The following is a 21,349-nucleotide window of genomic DNA, read 5'->3' on the forward strand; positions in this document are numbered from 1 at the left end:
TGGCTAACGTCTATCCTGCACGGATATAGATGAGTCTTGGCTTGTACGTATTTTCGTAGGCCACAGAGATCTTTTCTAACCGGCTGCTTTATCATGCCATCAGAATTCACGTTCAAACACTTATCTCATTTTTGTCGCATCGCTATATAGATAACGTCAACGTTAGTATAATATTTTATTAATAGTGAGATAATGAAATTGCTGCTACTTATATAAATGAAAATAAAATTGCGGCAGAAGCATGCCGTAGGGTACAGAGTGCGAGCCGTTTCGTCGGTTTGTCGTGTCGTATCGTGTGTAGCGCACGGTTATCGTACAGAGATCGTATCGTGTGTGGTCATCCTATTCTCAGTCAGAAAAGCGGACTCGAACCGCGCGGACGCGCGGCACATCGGTGCTTGTAGTTTTTTAGTTTGACAGTTGGCGCGTTTTTCGTTTCAGTTCAACTAGGTATTTGATGTGAAAATCATAGATTTTAAGTTAGTGTAATCTGTGTATTTTCTATATATCTCCAGTGTGCGACTAGTCATTTGTGAATTTTCTACGCCCGGCTGTGAGTTGAGTGGTGTCTGCTGTGAACTGTCGCCTTGGGATTTTGTGCACAATTTTGTGATTTCCACCTTTGGAATATCTTACCGTGGACGAGATATCTGCTGCCGGTAACGACTGAAGGTATGTAGCCCTATTTATATACATATGGTAGGTAGCGATTGGGGGCAGCAATTTCTCTTATGGACTCGTTAGACGGGTTCCAAATATAGCTAAGCTAGGTAGGTAGGTAGTTGTGTTCGTAGGTGCATAGTTTTTACAGAGCTTGCTTTGCGAATAGTGATATTCCCTTGGCCGGGCTGAGATGTAGCAGACAGCTGCCTGAATACGTAACGTGTAAAAATAAATAGGCGAGCATTATCGACTGGTAGACAAGCCGGCTTCGCGGAGGACATCGCGTTATTATTAGTGCATTATACAATACCGCACGTTTGTTAGGTTATGTCGACGTAGGATTCATTTGTTTGCGTTATAAAGTGATGTATAACCTTAAAATTGTATAGAAAATTAAGGCTCAATTTGCCACTCATCAGATATATAGATCAATTATTTGATTTGCTATTTATAAACACTGTATATGATGTAGGTAAGCAAAAACAGAAAATAACATTTAACTACTTAGGTATAAGCTATACAGAGGAAAAATACACAAGACCATTGTACAGAAGTAAATACCTACTTGTGTGTGTGTGTGTGTTGCGGCAAATCAAAAAGGTTGTGACTAGTGACTACTTACTACTTGTATGCATTTATTACAAACAAGCAAACATTGATTTTCAGCCACCCCTGTCAACACAACCAATATGCCTAATTGAACGAATGTCAGGACAATCAATAAATTTAGAATATCTATTGGGTAATGCGAGTAACCTTTCATATCATATCATTAATAAATTGTAAGTTTTTCTGCTTCAAATAAACATTCAAACTACCCATTCAAATAACTAGAGAGAAATACTACACCAATATTTATAATACCTTATTGGAGTGGACTAAAAATTGATGAGAAAATCTTAAATCAGTGACACAATTAACCGTTTTTTTACTGCAATCAAAGGAGACAGTTGAATGTCAGCATAACTCTAACCTCAAGATCATAACAAATAAAAATATGTCCTGAAAGTAAAAGCCGTTTAAGTAACACTAACCTGCCATGAGAAGTTTCAATTTTTTTGAGCACTATAATTGATCAATGACCTCTACAAAAAGTTGTCAGCTAAGTCCTGTTCTTAGTCCCAGTTTTATTCTCCATGTGACCACCAAGATATCCTATTAAATAAGTCAGATTTTTATATAATGTAACAAACCTAACCCATATTGGATTTGAATACTAAACTACTACGAAACTATGGATGTCTAAATGTCCAAGTTTACCTTCACCGTTATTGAATTGGTTAGCAATAACACTATTGTATGAATCTCAGGAAAGAGTATATCAACTACAGTAGGCTTTAAACCTAGGTAAAACGCTTTTTTATTAGGAAATAGATCGCCCACTCTTGCTGACATAAGAATAGTCTTATTAACTTTCTCAGAAACTACACAAACCCAAAAAACTGTTTGTGCTTATAAATATGACACATATCTGGATTAAAAATAAGACCAATTTTTTACCCTTTATTCTTTGTAGTTTGAACATACCTATTCTCTGATTGTAATCTGTTTTATTAATAAAAGCGTAGTAATAAACTTATAACAAAATATTTTTGCTCACAGCTCTACCTTTCTTTTGCATAAAGAGTACCCAAAGTCCTTCTCTGTACTCCACACAATATGGAGTTTGGCTCAGTGGCTTTGAGGTGAAATACAGACAAAGAAACACACTTTAAGATTTGTAATATTAGTATGCCCAAATTTAATACAAGATAAAATACATGCTCTTGAATACAATCCTTATAAATAAAATAGAATATGGTTGAATTGAGAACCTCCTCCGTTTTGAATTTGGTTAAAAAATAAACCAGGAAGAGTTTAAATATAAATTCCAAACGCACTCTGATGATCAGTTTTCAAGTTTTATGAGAAAATAAAGTCATGTTGACGGACACAGTATGGGACTTTTTCTAAACCGTAAATACGGATAGACTGACATTTATTGGTTTAGAAACTCCTGAAATGTTTCTCGACTGATGTATTTTCTAAAGATGTCTAAATTACATAATTTTTTTTTATTCTGATTTGTAAAGCATAATCTTTTTTTTTATAATTTTGACCTTCAGTAATTAAGTTTTTATTGCTGAATACTTAAAAACATTGCAAAAAGCAAAAAAGGAATGGTGTCAACATTTTTGTTGAGTAAGAATAGATAAGTACTATATAGTGAAAGATCTCACTGTATATTTTAGTTAAAAATATTCTGAGTCTCTGAAGTTAAAAGTTAGAAAGAGATAGAAGATAAGACATACATACTGACAAAAAATTTCCTACCCGGAGGTGTGGACAGAGACTACATCTTTTCAATCCCTTGTCTATATGTATTTATAAATATAAATAGGTGCAAAGAATCAAGTATGCTTGAAAACGGTAGATTGTGTAAAAATGATTGCCTCTTCAATAAAAAAAAATATGAACTTGGAATTCTTCTTTTGTGAAGTGATGGGCTAGCAACCTATTACAATTCCATCATTTAGCCATGCAGCTAAATGTGGCTTTTCAGTTTTTAGGGACTGTTGGTCTTGTCTACCCCGCAAGGGATGTAGATGTGACTATACATAACTTTGCAAAAAAAAAAAAACAAAGGTAGACCAAAACTAGGTTATATCTTTCAAACATTACTTATAATTAAAGTTAACGATTTTATAAATGTAGCTTTGTTTTATTTTTGTGTCAATTGTTTGTCAACAGTTGATAACATAACTAAAATAACAAATAATAACTATTGACTTACAATTATTATTCTTATCTTTAATTACCGCTATTGTAGATATCTTGTGTACCTCATTACCATCATTATGCCATCCAGCATGGCCTTCGAGATGACTTGGCACTGTCTACCCCTTAAGGAATAAGTGATAAGGATTACAATCTTATGATGTCCAAACCTGCTTCCTAGTCAACAATAACATGCGTGTTTAGCCTTTATAAATAGCCGGGCAGGCAGACCCGTGAAACAAAACTTGTAGTTAATTATAGCTTAGTGATTGGTCGCGAGATGTACCGATGATTTTGTGAAGTCCGCTGGTAAACGTTTGATATAGGTTGCTTTCTCTCTCTCTCTTCTCTCATCTTTGCGCATTCCCAGTAGCACCATCCACCATAGTGCTTCGGGGCCTGGGGTCCGCTTTCCCTCATTTAAATTGTTCCCAACAGCGCAACCTGGAAATCATTGGGGGCGGCTTATGCTCAGCAGTCGACTTCTCATGGCAGACATGATGATAGTAATGAATTGGTCGCTTACTGGAAATTGTAGCATATGAGGAAAAGTGATTCACAAAGTGAAAAACGCCCGCTTTCTTTTCTTTACCCGGTGACGTCAATAATGCAATGCACCGTCAATAGTCGCGCTGTCTCACTCATCGTACCGTCAGCAGCACAATAACCTACCCAAATTCACTGCGAATTCGCCTTTATAAATAAATAAATATATACGGGACAAATTACACAGATTGAGTTAGCCTCGAAGTAAGTGCGAGATTTGTGTTACGAGATACTAACTCAACGATACTATATTTTGTAATAAATAGTTATCCAAGACCCAGGCCAATCAGAAAAAGTTTTTTTCCCATCATGTCCTGGCCGGGATTCGAACCCGGGACCTCCAGTGTCACAGACAAGCGTACTACCGCTGCGCCACAGAGGCCGTCAATATTACCGCGTCATGCAGGTTAACTTGATATTATGTCGTTGATTGTGCCAGGGTAGGACACATTCGCCGAAATCATTCACACAATACCTACCAAGTCAACTGGCGACCTGAATGCGTCCCAGGTCAACCTGAACCAATTAAACGTAATATCATGTTTAATTAACGCACGCTTACAGAAACCTTGACCCGTTTCAAGCCACATTATAAACGAGATGGCAGTAACGTCACGCATTCCATATGCATGCAATATGACAGTTCTTCAAGCCATCCATACACATAATAAAATATTTAACTAACCGATGTCTATTACCTAATTTAAAGATATTGGCAAAATAATGATACAGGGCATGTATATCAAAACCAAGAGAAGCCAAACATATGATTTTTAAAATTTCTGTCTGTCTGTATGTTACTCGCATCACGCGAAAAACTATTCCTCCGAGTTGAATACGGGTTTCACAGATGTCTTTGGCTTGGTTCAACTTGATAAATGGTAAACTAAAATTTCTCCCCCCCTAACCCCTCTAAAGGGCAAAGCGAATAAAGTCGAATAATGAAGGGAAATAGCCAGTTTTTCATATGCCAGCAAAGAACCAAGTCGTCTACATAACTTTTATACCTTGAAATTCCGAAGTACACGCATACTGTATATCTATCTATGTTTTATTATGTAATGGTATTGATATTGAGTTTGGCATATCTCCAAAGCGTAATATGGACTCGGAATTTGCGGCCAGAATTAAGTATTCATTCATTGCTGTACCAGTATAAATCTTTTCCATCTTATTCATGCACGCAGTGGGGTACTTTAGCCTCGTGCTATTTGGAACGTGGGTCAGACGACAGATGCTCCACTTTAATTATCTGACCTTCCCATTCTTATGTAGTAAAGGGAAGCGGGCATAGGCAGGCATCAGGTCGTCATCAAGGAAGAGGCAGCCGGAACAATTCTTAGGATGATAATGAATAAGTTTAAGATATTCCCCCTTTCAGACCGAATGATGGAATTTGTTTAGAACCACACCTTAGGAGCGTGAACAACTTTTGTACAAAATAGTTTTACTGAACAATTTAATGATCGAATAAATCTTTCGTTTTATAGCATCATGAAAAAGAAGAATGAAGGTGAATAAAGAACTAATCGAATCTGCAGGAATGTATAAAGCTATAAAATGTCATCTTTATTAAGATTTACTCATCTGCTTCCATCCTCACATCCGTTCTCTGTGAATTAAACATCCCTTGTATGGAAATACTGCGCATTGTCTAACTTGCATAATTTTAGCACCCTATTAAGCAGAAGTTTCAATTTTCTCTGCCATATTACCATGCAAGCAATTTGGCAGTGCACCCTATGCACCAGTAGCGGGAGGCATGCGCCGGGCGGAGACTGAACTCCAATGGTGATTCGGTCTGAAATATGGCGGCTAGACGGCCGTTACCCCGCCGTGACGGCGCTCCAGATGCTTTTAATTATGTGATTGCGGCATGGGAGTATTTTAAGAGCACGCAGCGCCGTCACCGGCGCGTGCGTCACTTCCCAACTCGAATAGAAAACTGGTGACCCTCGGATCTGGTGACGTCATCGCCTATGCGTGACGACCGGCTCACGTTACTCGTAGTGAAAGTTTAATCATGTCTACTCTTGATGCCACCGCATCAAATACGAATATGTATTTATCAAGAAGAGTAAAAAGAAAATATGAAAACGCAATCTACCTAAGTAAGCAAGAGAAAGGGTTGAATTATGTTTAATAAAATAGCACCTAAAATAATAACCTCGGTTCACCCCACATCATCGAGGCACCTAAGCAATTCGTATTCAAAGAGTTTGATTTTATTACAAAAAACCATCGGCTGATATGGAAACTAGGGTCGGAACGAAATACTCTGATCCGCACGGTTCTGATCGCTCGGAAATATATGTACGCACGTTTATCCTTGAACGCTCTAAGTGGATTCACTGAATGCCCTTCAGTTGAGATAGGGACGATGACAAATGACATCTTTCACCGACATAAAGCATAAAACAGCTTCTGAAAAACGTACCACATTTACTATTTATCACATTGGAGCACCGCAGGGTGACATGTTTGCTCTCACCAGATTTGTTATTTCGGGATAAAATATTTTTTGTTCAAGTTCATGCTTCCAAGGAAACAGACAGTTTACTTTGATTTCATTTTAATAGTACTTTATATCGTCTATTATACTATACTAGAGGCCGCCCGCGACTTCGTCCGCATGGAAACCCTATCAATCCCGCGGGAACTCTGGGATAAAAAGTAGCCTATGTGTTATTCTGGGTCTTCAGCTACCTACATACCAAATTTCATGGTAATCGGTTCAGTAGTTTTTGCGTGAAAGAGTAACAAACATCCATACATCCATACAAACTTTCGCCTTTATAATAGTAGTAGGATTTTCACATCGCATTTGAATTTTTTACCAAATACTAAAATTGGTTCTCATAGGAGGAATTGAAGCTAGAATATTGACTTCTGTTCACTAATTACTCCCCATATTCAGTACTGCCTCTAAAGAATTCATAGTTCTTCAAGGAATTGCAGCAGATCGTTAAGCTAAATTCCTACACTTACAGACCTACGACTTTATTAAAATTCCTGGACCATTAATTTTGTTTTTATTTATTTGCAATTACGCCTATTTATATAACAATTAATGGTGAAGATAGAGTTAATTAGTATATACAGAATTCAATCAGCTGTTTATAATTTATACCGATCTAAAATTTTCGTCGATCTATTTTATCATTGCTAAATTTTATATAATCTATGTCTCATCTGCTCTACTTTAAAGATTGGCGACCTTTTCATTAAAAAGGCCGACACTTGCAGTAATTATGTCTGTAGTGATCTCAGCTTGACCTCTAACACTGACGCGAGATTCCAGCAATTATCACTTCATATTATATTATATCGTCCCCATATTTTCTCTGGCTGTATGTATGCGCTAATTACGGAAAGTTGTGGACGGATTTGTTCGTGTTTTAAATGTAGGAAAGCGGGTTTTCTGAGGAAGCTTTATGCCTATAAATGCTACAAATGCAAAGCCGGGAAGAGTCGTTAGTAAATTATAATCATAAGTGCTTTGACTAATAAAGTCAGTAGTTTATCAATTTGAGAGTGTGATAAAGATATTTTTTGGTACGAATGCACATTTTTTAAGCTTTGTTATATCCAGTATTTTAAAAGAGTATTTAAATTGACTCTGAAGGGAGAATTCGCCCACAAGAGTTGAAATTCGGATCATACGTGTAAATGGTTTACATTTTGAGTTCTGTCTTGGCATAATGGACTGTCTGCACGTAAATGTCCCAACAGATACAATGTTTACATTCAATAAAACATAGAGTAAATGTATTGATGGACGTTTATTCTGTCCATCAATACATTTAGTTTATGTACATATGTCTAGTTTGTTCTGGAGAATCTCGACGTGACGAATATAACAAACGAACGTAAAAATTTAGACTTTCTACGAAAAAAATAACTGTTATTTCAGCAGTGTCACCGAAAATTAAAGTTGGCTGCCTTTTTTTGAAATTTATGTATCCTGGTACTATACATGTCTCCAAAGATATCTTGCAATTTTATCTAAGCACATAGTAAGTTATCTCTAACTAAATGAGCTATTTAGTAATGAGGTGAGGCATTTGGATTGATGTGATGTGACAAATAATATGTCATATACGTTTGTGCAGTTATTTATTTTATGAGCAGAGTCTAAAGCTATTAATTGTTCTGAAGATCTCCTTGGTGAAAAATAAAGTACTTACTTAAAGGGATCGTGATAGTGCCTTGCCGTATTATGTTAACTGATGTTTTAATATGAACATTGCTTCTAAGTCTGTTCAATAGTTAATGTGAAAATCACATTTTCCAACTTCGTTTTGATTAAACTGTTTAAAAGTATTATTGATTACATGTTTTGTCATTTAGTCGTCTACGATTTTTTACAGCGACTGAATTCAAATGGTTCTTTTTTAATCTCCCAAATATCACAAGGCTAAAATTGGCAGTTAAATTACTATCAAAATGTTCGGAGAAATAGACTTGTCCCCAAAGTATTGAGGTAAAGAGATACCTCGCCATTGTAGCCTCGTTTCATATTCAGCAGTACACCTCCGGACTCATTAATATTTATGCCTTTAAATGATGACAATAGATTTGCAAGTGCGAAAGAGATAGAGAACAATTACCTTGTTGGGTTGTGGCTGGTTGTCGTAAATTTCCATGTTCTGGGTGTAAAAATTGAATGGTAGTCAAAACAATGTGATTGGAATCTCAATTTGGATTCGATTAACGTAGAAAAGGATTTCTTCCTTTATTAATTTCTAACATCCATTTTATTTTTTAATATTTTCTACAGAAGCCGGAAAGACACATTACCAACTTGTCTATGGGATAGATGAACACGTGTGTAATTCAAAACTACTTTTAACATGTACAAACCTATCAGAATTTTTGTTCGATGTCTCTCATGCGTAGGAGTGGAACTGAGATGACTCATAACATGGCCGGTTAACAATTAGCAATTATCAATACAACAGACGCAAAACATGATATGGTATCAGAAGGAAAAACATACCATACCAAAGACTGGACTAGTTTGGTCGCTTTTAAAATAGTTGTTCATTACGACGTTCATTTTTTTAAATGTGCCATTGACATATATTCCTTTGTGTTATATCGCAATTTTACGCTGTATAATAATGTTTTAGGACTTAATTCTTAATTCTTGATCAGTTTCATTTACATTCCGCTGTAAAAGTTACTCTGAAACATAATAGTGTATAGACTTGCACATACGGTTGTTTTTGTGACCTTTTAGCTTTATTAATATATAAGCCACGTTATAATACCAAATTAAACAAACTTAAAATTATAGGTGTTCTTAAAATAAAATATTTTAACAAACCAATATTAAATACTTAATATGATTTCTGACAACCCATAAGTATCAACTACGAACGGCCAGCTAAATATCTTGGATATTATTTTTTATGTCCCCACTCCCACGTGGAAGGTAATAAGAGGCCATGCCTCGAGGTCGCATCACGTCATCCTTTTTTATAACTGTCTGATTTTACTACAGTCTTTGCGAGTACGACAAAAAAGTCGACTGCGTCGGGTTCATGTTTTTAATGATTCAAGAAGTTAATTGAGTAGAAACCTTTAATAGTAAATATTTTGTTACAAGTCACGTTTTTATTTTGTAATTCACCAAATAGTTGACCTTGTTCTTTTTGTTCTGTGTTCTTAGATGATATAATTGTATCTTAGATCATTCAAAAAATCTATGTAGAGTTATTTCACAAGTATTGTGTTAAACGGAACGGCTGTTTTCGAATTGCTCACTGCAGGCTCGGTAAATATGCATTCGATTACAATACCTGTTTCTGACGAAGCTAGACTAAGACTATTATCGATGACATAATATACTATTTTCATACTGTATTATGTATGATTCAACGCGGAGAAATAAATGTTTCTATTTTTCAAGATTCCAGCAAATGTTTGGGTCATAGTCACCGCTGCTCTCATTAATTACTTCTTAGAAGTTTAAAAATATTTCTTTTATTTTAATCACCCGGGCGTTACTACTTTGTTTTAAGGAATGCAAGGCCTTAAAATTAAATTGATGCACACAAATAATACGTCTTATAATAACTTAGCTTTAGACAGCTAACTGACGGCCCGCCATAGAAAGGGACCAGAGAAAACCGAAATTTTCTCGATAAATTTCTTGTTACCTTTTCTTTGTAAATTCTCCTATGTTCACGCTCAAACCGTTTCACAGAGTCCTTTCCAAATTTCATCAATAGCAGACTTTGGGAAAAGTGCCGCACCTGAAATAGAACAAAGAAAAGATCGTCGACAAACAAGAGGATAAACTAGCCTAATGGAAAACTGTTTTAAAGCCAGTCAGTTGAGCGCTTTGCACCTTCTATTTGTTCTTAACAAATAGTGCTGAGTTGCCGTCGCATCGATTGTTTCGAGAGCTGTGGAGAGTTTTGGCTCGTAGTTAGGGTTCTCTCTCTTGAACTTCATAGTGCTATCTCTGAAGACCTGCGAAACTTTAGGAATCCTAAACAGGATATAAGAGAAATGTTTCATAACATAGCCATAACTAATAGTAATGATGAGCTAGATTTGACTTCTGTATAGTTAGTTGATCTAATGAGAAGTCTAGTTAATTAGTATAAAATGTCGATAGAACGCTTTAAAGTAATAGTGAGAATTGTTTTATTTTATCAAAGTATTAATGCTGCTGTCAAAGTATAAATCCTACCTACAGACGCAAATATTGAAAAATTCACTTTTTACCAGTAACCTAACATATGGCGATTTTTTCAAAGAATGTGATTGCACCATTGAAGAGTTTTTATTCAAGAAATTGCTAATACCATTAACACATAGCTTGTAAAAACTTTTCCTCGCACCCAGGTTCTTCTACCTTAAAAAAAGCTGTGATCAAAGTAATAGCGAACCAATTCTTTAATATTAATATCTAATTATCTTATACTGACAATATCAATGTCAAAATTATTTAATGTTTAAAATTATTGACTTGTGTTTTTATAGGTTAACCTATAAAAACACTGTTAAAAGTCATTTGGTGAAAATAATATTTTCTTTAATAACAAAATATTTTTAACATTGATAAGGTTATTATATCTTTATAGTCGTATTTTAAAATTTTGTATTATTGACATGGTAATATCTATCTTACAAAAGAAAAATGGACACACAAATACCTTGCATTGAAAATGAAACTATACAAGAGGTAATTACCATTCAATCTACTGTCACAGCATATACAAAGAGGAGTCTCATTTATAATGCAACTGATCGTACTGTTGCATTTACTCATTATTTGGCATTTGAAATGCCGAGATTTCGATCGTTAATTTCTGTAAGTACTTTACTAAATCATATTGGTGGTCATTTTGGAAGCTATGCTTGCTTCTTCTTTTTTCTTCTTCTAATGAAGAAGCAAGCATAGCTAGATTGGAAGTATTGGAACTTTTAGTTTATTTCTCTATTACCTGTACTACACACCCAGCGCTGCTATGGTCTGTACTTAAGTAGATTTATCAAAATCGAAAGGTGAAACTACTGCCACTTGGTGCATTTCGTTGGAATTTGGCATAGTGGACTTTAAGAAAGGAAGTGTAGCTATTTTCTTAAATGGATTTTAATTTATAATAGGTTTACGGTCTAAATTGACTGGTCTAACTATATTTATGTACGTCTGTTATAAGTAGGTAGCTATTTCTCTCAATATTCTCTTACTATACCGCAGCAAATTCTCTCTCACGAAATATTCTTGGGGTTGCCTGGAACAAATTGCATAGTGCCATGTAATTAGGCCTTTTTTACATTACCCTAACATTAGCTTAGGATAAATCTATTTTTATAATTTTATGTGCAATAAATGGTATCCTATCTATTTATCTTATTCTTTATCAAGCAACAAGTAGAAGTAATCTTGTAAATCCTAATAAATATTCAAATATAATACATAGCGCATAACGATGAAAGTCAATATTTGAGACCTTTACAGACACGAAGGGGAACGTCTCATTGTTTTCATTAAGTCAATATTGCTGCACTAACTCTATTACAAATGTTTACTTTATAAATTTAGAGATTTAGTAAGTGAAGTGAATGGATTTAGCCAACCGTAACACTGTTTACCTTTGTCGAGACTTATGAAGTGTGAAATACTCCTAACTCTAGCAATTCGCACCTTTCCAATTTCAATGACGCCGTCTGTGCTCCTAACGTATTCTGAATCATACAGACAGAAATTGTACTACAACTAGCTTTCGCCGACGACGTGTGTCGCTTGAAGCAGTTATTTAAGTTTTACTCAATAAATGTTCATTTCTATTATCAATAATTGATACGAAGTTTATTACGAATTAATTTTGTTCCCATGATCATGGTCAGGCAAGCATAAAAGTATTACTAAATACTTTTACTCATAAATCTAAATAAGGATTACTTAGTTGTAAAAGTAAAAATATTTGGTATATATATATATCTTTAGTGAAAATATGGAAGCCGAAAATTGGTACTTTTCCAAAACAGGAAACGAAATAACATTCTGAATATCATTATTTTCTGATAAATTTGTCTTCTCTGCCACTCCTGTTAAATTCTAGTCATTTTTACTCTGTGATGAGATAGTGAGAATGATGTACTTAAAGTATATCTTAAATTAAGGCCAGTTAAGAGTGGAAAGAGGTAGTCTCTGCCTACCCCTCCGGGAAAGAGGCGTGAGTTTATGTATGTATGTATGTAAGAGCACCTCATTAAATCTTGCAAGAAGTCAGGCGCATATTCAGCAGTTATAAACCTGCAGAGAAGCACATTCTGAAGGAATCACTATCTCGCAAGGAACTTACTGTTTACTGCACACAAAGTCTAACGAAGCCAGTTAAAGCGAGAACTTGAACGGTTAACTTCACATCCACCCGGTACGCTACTGACTTTTAATGATCTGCAATTATTATTTTTTACTTGGTCAAGAATATGGACTTTAAACGTGGAGACATTGTTGTTGAAGTACATATAGTTCATCAACAACTTTTTGAATTCTTTCCTACATATGATATGACTCCTACTCATATTATACAATTATGATATTTGAAATCTTTAAAGTCTTAAGTCTAATCAATCGACAGTGAAACAATTTTAGAAGGTGTATTTGCCAAGAGATACTAAACAAATTTCTACGAGTATTTCTTACGGTCTCCGGTTGTCAGTGATGTTGATATATGGAAAGATGAGACACTAATTGATCTTCGAAACGGCGACTAAACAAAACGGTCGATATACGATCTCGTACGTCACCAAGATACACTAGGAATACGTAAACATTTCAAATGCTCGCTCTACATCAGTGCGCTTGTCCAAACACTAATTACGAATTAAGGTGACTGCAGAAGATTATTTTGATAATATGTAGCGAAAAAGAGTTGGCATAGTCACGAGTGTAACATGTACCAGATACGTAGTCTTAGAAACGCAAAATAAGTAAGGTTCTTAATATAACAGTAAGACTTTTGGACACACAATGGTATATAAAATTAAGCCAATATTCTCGTTAATTTTAAACAACCTTAAGTTCTGCGTGAGTATGCATCTTTTATAAATTGTAAAATGTCACCTTGGTCAAGTGATTGCGGGAACAAAGTTCAATCAATTAGTCATATTGACCAAAGATTTTGAAAAATCAGTATCAACATTTATGATGTTGTTATTGTATAATCTCATTATTTTTGCACTAACGCAGGTAAAACGAGTTAACCTCGAGCCAACACAAACTAACTATGAGTTATACAATGTCGTAACTCCCGTAGGTGGGTAGTAATGGGATGATTAGGCGACGGAGTCTGCAATACCAGAATAATCGCCCCAAATACACCTAATTACAGTTTCGTCAATGGTTCAACTCTGGGTTAACTCATCATTCGTATTTTTATTTCTGGCAATGATTGGAAATTGTGGGAGCATTTTACGAAATGTCGATTAATCCCCTTTTATCATCCGTACTGATACTGACAGGAATATATGTTTTGATGCTCTTTATATTCCACGTAGCTTCAGACTTGTTTTTGTTATTAATATAAAGTTTATCCTAATGAAATGAAACAAAATATATGCATAGTTGTGGTTGGTTCAGCAAAGAGTCTACTTACTAAAATTATTCTTTGGAAAAACTAGTTACTTGAAATTACAAGTACGAAAATTTAGCTAAAGTATGTAAAGCGACAGTGAGACAAATGTCATTATTAAAAATATTCCATACAACAAATACCCAGTTTTCAAAATAGCGGCTGCAAAAGAATCTATTTACGGTCACTAGAACGTTTTTTAAGATATGTCTCTCATGAAAGAAATAAAAAAATACGGATGAATTTACAAGCGGTAAAAATGCGTATGCACTTCGGAATTGATTGATAATGACATTTGACAAGTTTGTCAGCTGCAGTTCTGACACGGGACAGGACCGAGATCGAAAGGATAGTCACAGCACTTATAAAGAGTACGTTTAGAGCTAGTGTCTTTATAATTATGTACCTATCAATCTACAATATCCTATATCAATTAAAGATATGGAAGTCTGTCAAACAACATATTCTGTTGTAAATTTAATTTTTTTTATTTTATTTATTTATAAGTTCTCCTCCTGTAATCATATTATTTCATGATGTCGCTTTATAAAAAGCACGTTGTGTCCGCAAGGCGGCCGTCGTCCGGTTATTTTCAGCCGTTTAGCGTCTGGCCGGCTCTACCTATTTGATTCTCGTATCTTGTCGGTTTAATTTATGTGGTATTGCCTTTATAATGTATTCCAGATACAATCGATGTTCTATAATCGCTAGTTAAAAAAGTTAAAAAGAAACAGTCAGTAAAATTACATTCAATAAATTTCTGACCGTCTACATTTAGACCGTGACAATGAATGCAATGTATCTGCAGATTTATTTTAGCAATTTATAAAATGCGCAGGTGATACAAAAACCACTGGTACAGAAAGATAACCTATCGCACACGTGATCCTTCTGGCGCCCCCAGAACAGAAGATAACATGTATTATGGTATTATCTTTTAACCTCAATAATTAAACAATGAAATAACAACTTAAACAGATAAAAAACTGACAAAATTTCATTAAACGCCGCCGAGAAGAGGTAGCTCTTAAAATATTATTAATAATAATAATATATATATTATTAATAATAATAATATATATATATTTTTATATATATATATATATATATTATTATTAATAATATTTTAAGAGCTACCTCTTCTCGGCGGCGTTTAATGAAATTTTGTATATATATATTTTGTATATATATATATATATATATAAATTATGAATAGCAGTCAAATGTTCATCTCGAAAGCAGAAGTACTACTTAAGGAAAGAAACTGGTATAACGCCAGAACACTGATATTTAACTTTTGGATAAAATGTAGTTTAAAAAAATACAATTGGACACACCTTAACTTGAAAAGCAACAGTTCAGTAATCCGATTATCTGATTGTAGCCCTGACAATCCTAATTTGCATAAACAAACAGACGACACGGCCAGTTGACGAGTCGCTTTTCAATGCCTTTATCACCTTCCTATCATCAATTTTCATTTTATTGATGAAAATAAGTGGCCGTTGAATGAAGGCGCTGAAAGAAAATTAGTGTGAGAAAGAGACACAAATATACCAAGGTTTTTAGATAACTATCTCAGACATAAATACCGTTAATACGATTCCAGCAACTTCCTTACTAGACAATGTCAAGTTGGAGGCATTAAAATTATGTAAGAACAGCAAATAGAAGTTATATGAAACAATGTTATCGCAGAACTATATAACAAGGTCTCATCTGATAGTAAACACGTCATGATCGGCATAATTGTTGCTTCCTTTACGTCGAAACACATCTATCAAGATGACGAAGGCCGGATTGTATGAAACATGATCGCTGTGGCAGGAATAACATGTCGGTTTGCGTTAAAATATTGTAGACTTTAGAATATTATGCGTAGGACTTATCGAGAGACTTAACAGACTAGATTTTTTTATGGTAAGTCATTTGAATAAATCGCCGTGACCACGATTGTGAGATTGACCAAAACACACGTTTTATCTGTATTATCTATTTATTATAAACTTTAATATATTTATTAGATAATAATGGGTTTTGCATCACACACTGCACTTTTCTAACAAAAATTCAGCTCAACTCTCAGATATATACGTAGGCTTTTTCTACATTTTCCAAGACACAAACAATTTGACACCAATGATAGTGCAACAAAATGACTTTAACGGAATCCTGGTTCTCATAGAGCAAGAATACTACATATAAGACTAAATGCCGAAGACCAATCAGTAACAATGGAATTAAACAGGCTTGCAGCACAGCGTTCGAATCAAGGCACAACAATCACTATTATTGATGTCCCCTATCTGTTAACTGGATATGAATGGATTCAGTTCGTGTTGCCTTATTGAATTGAGTGACACGCGAACTCCACAGCAATACATTTGCCCGTCGGGTTGGCACTAAATCCTATTGTTTTGTTCAGGTTCTACTGGTTGAATGTTGCGCTTCCATCATTTTCCTGTTCAGTTTTACGTGTTTTGTCAGATTTTTACAAGATGACATCGGTGGTTTAATGTTTAGGACCAAATTTGACTTCGCATTAATTTTTCACCCTTATCCGAGCCAATTTTTAATTATTAAGCCAATAGCTACATCAGTATCTTATTGACAGAAAAAGAACTGAATTTTCTCTTAGTGATACATTGAATTCATAAATTATTCCTCATCTCAGCGTCAGTCAATTTTTATAATATCGATCATACTCTGAAATATATTATCAAAAGCATACTTAGATTTTTAATACAAAATTCAGATTTCCCTAACAACGTCACTTCTCACTGTTTCTTGTTTAGTTGGCTTTTTGCAACCGACATTTCTCATGTAAATTCTTTCCCGTCTTGGGAAATTTCACTTGAACAATTTCATTCCGTTGTTGTGATATAAAAAAAATTACTTTCGGGTTTGTCATATAGAAATCATATTTCAACAATGGAATCGAGTGGAAACTATTATAAGTGAAGCTTTTCTGTCATGATAGTATTCTAAGTGAAATAAAAATGTTTTAACGATACATTTTGTTGGATGACAAATGGTCTTTATTTGACCTGTACTGAAAAGGAGCAATTTGTGTTTGGTGGTCTGATCACGATGTGGTGTTCGGTCACGCACCAGCTGTGGTTTCAGTACAAATGTAAACGTACCTATATATTTCGTAATAAATGAGTGGACATTTTAATTCACTTCTCTTGGTATTGTAATGATTTCATTTCTACCTTGATTTACTTATTTATAGGTATACGGGACAACCCCGTATACCTATAAATAAGTAAATCAAGGTACCTATATATTTCGTAATAAATGAGTGGTCATTTTAATTCACTTCTCTTGGTATTGTAATGATTTAATTTCTACCTTGCTTTACTTATTTGACGCCAGTTATAGTTTCTTAAAATATATTTAGTTGATATAAAAATATTTTTAAAGTTCGTTTTATTGGCGTGACTGTTTTCACATACTAATTATATTTGATTTAATGTTCTAATGAGTTATATTAAGACGCACAATTGAAATAGTTCTCATAGGGAATAAATTTAATAAGCCCTATGATCCCAGCTTAATAATTCCGAGAACGGGGCGTGATAACGAAATACTTAACTTCATATTGCAATTTGCATGTAGAGCCTTAGCGGCGTAAAATATTGCATTCGTGCATAGAATATAATTAATGATACGATTATGCAAAGTGTTAATCGTAGTTCTCTAGCAGACTATTCAACAAGTATGGTAAAAACCGCTTTAAGATCTTCAAATAGGAGTATGATTTATATTTTAAAAGCAAAACTTGGGATTCGTCTTTTTTGGCGATGGGCTAGCAACCTGTCACTATTTAAATCTCAATTTTATCATAAAGCATTTGGCTTTTAGCTGAACGTGGCTCTATCGGTTTTACAAGACTGTTGGTTCGGTCTACCTGGCAAGGGATATGTACCTGATTATATGTATGTATGTATGTATGTAGTAGTTATAATTAGATTTAAGTTATGTGACGTCCATAAGTGATACCTTGTATCCAATTTTGAAAATAAATCTATTTTATTCTATTCTATTCTATGTATGAAAAGGTATATTTTAAATTAAAAAGTAAAAATAATATTAATAGCTTATAACCCAGCTGGCAGTATCCCTTAAACTGTGACCCTTTACCATTATTACAATAACATTAAATAATATAATCGTTTAATTAAAGGAAGTATCGAAATAATAAACTTGAAGGTTAATATAAGCCATTTTCTTTATTATTAAACATTAAGCTCTTACCCATAATCGTAATAATATGCTTTTAATGAAAATGTATGAGCTTGTGTTAATGAGTCACATTAAGATGTATACTTATGAAAAGTAACGATATAAAGCAAAAGAATCAAATTGATGAAACGCTGTGATGAAAAATCTTGAAGATTTTCAAGGCATGCATGAAAAGGCATTATTTGAGCTTTCGTGCTATTATATTGAGGTATAAACCAGGTATATTTAAGGTCAAACGCATTTAAATTCTCAATAAATTACTTAAGTTGTAACTTAAGTCATAATATTGCATGCTAGTTTCTGTTTTTTTAATGAAATAGATTTATAAGAAACCTATACCTATACTTACTAGTAATGCAGCAACTTAAATACAATGCCCCATACTGACGTCCTTCTATGCATTTCCATTCAAGTTCTGTGTAAACAGGTCGCTTTTTACGTGTTCGTTAATTTCCTTTGGTAATCGGATTAAACGGTTTACAACTTACCATAACTACGGACGTCTAAAACCTCTTTGTCCTACTTATTTCTATTTTAATCTCAATTCCATCATAAAGCCATACAGCTGAACGTGGCCTTTCAATCTTTTCACGATTGTTGGCTTTGTTTACCCCGCAAGGAATTTAGGCGTGACTATTATGTATATGTATGTATTTCTATTTTCTTTAATAACATAGGTATGCTCCATTTCTTTTTTGTTTTCCTTTTTTTCTAGTTTTTTAACACTCAAATTTGATAAAATAATATATTTCGAATTTAAAATCCTACAACTACTTTAACGGATATGCTGAATAGGCGATAATTCCCTCATTGAAATGCAAAGTGAAGAAAAAACTGTTCCTTTTTATTTTATCAACGAAACCAACAACAATTACATGGAGTACATTACAAGATTCTCATACTATAGTAAAGCCAAAAAAAGATTTTTTACAAATACAATTTTGTACTCAGTTTTATTGATACCGATTTTACAGAACTTAATACTTTAGAATTAAACTATAGGAATACTAATAACAAATTATTGCACACAATAGGAAAACAAATTTATATTCACGTACCCAAGGACTTCGTTGACGTCAAAGGCGTCGACGTTTTAATTATCCATTCCAATTTGCAAAAGATCAGCAATTTAAGCATGAATGTCTTCATTCCTATAGAGAAACCCATTGGACGATAGTTTTATATTACTTTTACTCATGTGAATTCAAAATAGAATTCATCAAGGTTAAATTTTACTCAATTGAGTTTTTATCCATACGACGTCTTATAAAAAGTTAGTAGGTACCATTCTATACCAAAAAAATGATAGGAAAAAATTGGATTTAACCAACGATCTTGATCATTGATTTTAAACGGGTGCGTATTGTTTGATATAGTAACAAATTATATATTTTCATTTCAATAAAGTTCAAAAGATATAATATTAACTTGACATAATCATTATTGATTATATTCTTAAAAGCTATAATATTCATAAAATTTTCAATTCAAAAAGCATAAATCAATTTTTTATAACGTTTATGAACAATAAATATCACTTGTTATACAACTTGTGCAGTATACATGCCAAAATGTATGCCATTCAAAAAGTATACTATTTAAAATAAATATCAATCAAAATCTATATCAATCAAAATGTATAGAAATCAAAATGTATAACTATTAAAAATACATAACTAATTCGAATTGGCGCAAGCTTATAAACTTTCAATTTCTTGTAAAAAATGCAGAGTAGCTAGGAAAAGGTGCATCATTCAAACAAAGATGTAGGTAATCGAGTTTTATTAGTAAAGAAAACGGAAAGTAAAACAAAAATTAATTAACCTCATAGGATTTTAAAAAACTACAACAAACAAAAGAACTTTGTATGTAAATATTAAGACAAAGTATGAAATAAATAAAAAAAATGTGACATACAAAATACGCGCGCATTTTGTATGTCTGCGCGCGTATTTTCGCGTATCACATTTTTTTATATTTAAATTATATTTTTTCAAAATATTTTTTACTTATGTACATTTATAAGTGAAAAGTTTTGAAAAAAAAATGTATGTAGGTATCACATTTTGTTTATTTATATACCTATTTTTAGGTATCCTGCCTTCTCGCCGAAAATTGTTTAGCGGATTATCACTTGCCAACCAACGGTTCGCCTGATTTTCACTTTGACAACTAACGATTGTCAAATTTTTGTATGATAACGTTTCATTTGGTAGAATTATTGTTAAGCTCATTATTATAATGACAGAACACGTTTCGGGCATTAATCATTTATCAAATCCTTCACTAGGCCAGACAACTTTTAGACGAATAACGTTTCGTCTGTATAACAGTACCCTTTTCGTACATTTATATTTGACGGCCTCTGTGGCGCAGCGGTAGTACGCTTGTCTGTGACACCGGGGGTGGAACGTAGTTGAGGTGAAATCGAAAGAAATCGGTTAGGTTAGGTTAGAACTGCGACCATCAACGCACGAGCCGAGCGAGCGAAGCGAGCGTGCCGCGGCAGCGGCCGGCGAAGTGCCAGAACCGAATCGCTTTTGTTTCACTACACAGGGCACTTGAATATTAGCTACAGTAGAAAAATAATTATATTATTTGTTTTTTCCTTATGTTATTTCCTTAATATATTATTTGGTAAACAATACATAAAATTAAATGAATATTACTCTAACTGAAACGTTCGCTACTTGAAAGTTGGCCTTGTGAAAAGTGTCATTATAAAAGCCAGACCAAACGTACAGTTGGCAATAGTTAAGTTGGGAAATGAAACAAAATTAAGTGATATAGTTGGCAAATGATTATTCCGCGAAATAAAATTCTGCGAAACGTTGATTGGCAAGTGATGATCTGCCAAACGATTTTCGCCGAAAAGGCAGAGAACCCTATTTTTACTTTATTTTGAAAAAAAACTTGTGATACATACAAAATGCGCGCGCATTTTGTATGTATCACAAGTTTTTTTTCAAAATATCTTTATCTTATTTTAATTTTTTTAAACTTATATTGGAGGCTATAGCTCGAAGAAATTCACACTC

At 33.8% G+C, this 21,349-nt stretch overlaps 1 protein-coding gene across 5 annotated transcripts in view; it reads left to right on the forward strand.

The window, feature by feature from the left end:
• Positions 1 to 228: 228 nt before the first annotated feature.
• Positions 229 to 21,349, forward strand: part of LOC106142774 (plasma membrane calcium-transporting ATPase 3) — a 107,417-nt gene continuing 86,296 nt past the window's right edge. For all 5 annotated transcript variants that reach the window (XM_060951540.1, XM_060951542.1, XM_060951541.1 and 2 more), the window contains exon 1: positions 229 to 672. The gene's annotated coding sequence lies outside the window, so the exon portion shown is untranslated. The remainder of the gene's footprint in view (positions 673 to 21,349) is intronic.

The sequence above is a fragment of the Amyelois transitella genome, chromosome 25, assembly GCF_032362555.1.
Source record: "Amyelois transitella isolate CPQ chromosome 25, ilAmyTran1.1, whole genome shotgun sequence".
In the NCBI taxonomy this organism is placed as follows: domain Eukaryota; kingdom Metazoa; phylum Arthropoda; class Insecta; order Lepidoptera; family Pyralidae; genus Amyelois; species Amyelois transitella.